Source organism: Rhagoletis pomonella, unplaced genomic scaffold, assembly GCF_013731165.1.
Source record: "Rhagoletis pomonella isolate Grant_MI unplaced genomic scaffold, Rhpom_1.0 Rhpom_scaffold_00006, whole genome shotgun sequence".
Taxonomy (NCBI): domain Eukaryota; kingdom Metazoa; phylum Arthropoda; class Insecta; order Diptera; family Tephritidae; genus Rhagoletis; species Rhagoletis pomonella.
This window is the reverse complement of record NW_023458560.1, coordinates 447,036-448,726: the sequence shown is the minus strand read 5'-3', so window position 1 is coordinate 448,726 and position 1,691 is coordinate 447,036. Positions and strand designations below refer to the sequence as shown.

Here is a 1,691-nt window from a genome sequence, read left to right as displayed (position 1 = left end):
TCCACGCCAAAATTATGGTGCTTTTCACAGCTGCAATTCCTTGAATCCCACACCAAAATTAGGGAAGGAAAAAGTAATTACGAGGTAAATTTACTCGCGAATTCGTCCATAATTTTCTAAATAAAATTATTTAATTTATAAGGATGTGGACTCTCCACCGCAGAGCCCGGAGTGCAGTTCACATAACGATAGTCAGACCACTGATGACTACAACCTGATCGTGGAGCCGCGGAGAAAACGAGCAAAGGTATGTATGCAGTATATCTATGTATGTTTATTGTTCATTTAAATTTTAATGATTTATAACTCTTGACTCATCTCCATTTTAGAAAGATAATGTATTTTGCCAATTGCAAAGGGATTTGTCCTCGTTTAAAGGCAAAATATCTGAAAGGCAAGTAAGACCATTTGCATGGCTAGGCAATCTGGTATCAGCTCAAATGGATGACATAAAGCCAGAACAACAAAACGATGCTGCATGGTGCAAAGATCGAAAAACTGCACATCGTCAACATCATCATCAAAATCTTCTGATCTGTTGCAAAATGCCATGGAAGGACTTTTTGACGATACAGATTTTGAATAATTGTGACTTATTATAATAGCATCTGCTAAAAAAGGAACTTTTGTTTAAGTTAAACCACGTATGTACACTCATCAACAAAATAATAGGTATGGGACATTTTGACTATTTTTATTTGGCTTTTTTTAATATCGTATATTTTTAATATAAAAGTATCGCTCATTATATTACAAAGACCACCCAAAATTTGAAACTGTACGAAAATAAGAAAATTTCAACCAAGTGTCTTAAAAACTGCAAATTTTTTTATAAGAATTTCAAGAATCATTCTTGGTATGCAAATTTGCAGTGCGAATTTGATAATAACCGAGGTTAGGCGTGGCTTTTTGGCTTTCATTGCTTTTTGCTAATGGTGTTATGCATTGGCATCCATTAAAAAATGCTGCGAGCGTACTTTATATGGAAGAAAATACATAACACCGTCAGCAGAAAGCTAAAGCTCGGATATTATAAATTCTTATCAAAAAATTTCCAGTTTTCAAGACACTTTGTTGAAATCTTCTTATTTTCGTAGAGTTTCAAATTTTGGCTGGTCTTTGTTACATAATGAGCTATACTTTTATGCTAAAAATATACGATATTAAAAAAGCCAAATAAAAATAGTCAAAACTGGACAAAATTTCCATATCTATTAGTTTGTTTATGATTATATGTATGCGGTTAATCCACAGTACAAATTTTTGCATTGATATTTCGAACTGTAAGACTGCCAATCAGATTTATATAAGAATTATCTTTCGGCCTATGCTAATGCGTTAATTTTTTATAAAAATATAGTAGATTCTTTAACATAAACCACATAAGTCAAAGTTTACAATTGTCGTGTAAAACATTGTGAATATTGTAACAAATAAAACTGTGGTATTTAGGTGAGCGCCACTGTACATACAGACATCCCTGGTCATAATAATAGGGAACGACGTTTTTAACAGTTTTGACTATTTTTCATTTGTACAAAATCGGAAATACGGATTTATATGGTGTTTATTATCTGAGTTAGACTTTTATAAAAAGTTAATAAACAATAAACAACCAAAATTGTCAAAACTCGTAAAAATATCGTGTACCTATTACTATGACCAGGGGTGTACATATAGATGAAATTTCT

The 1,691-nt window shown here is 32.1% G+C and overlaps 1 protein-coding gene across 1 annotated transcript in view; it reads right to left on the bottom strand.

The window, feature by feature from the left end:
• LOC118740297 (conserved oligomeric Golgi complex subunit 5) overlaps positions 1 to 1,691 on the bottom strand; it is a 98,277-nt gene that overhangs the window by 13,757 nt on the left and 82,829 nt on the right. The gene's annotated exons all lie outside the window — the stretch shown is intronic.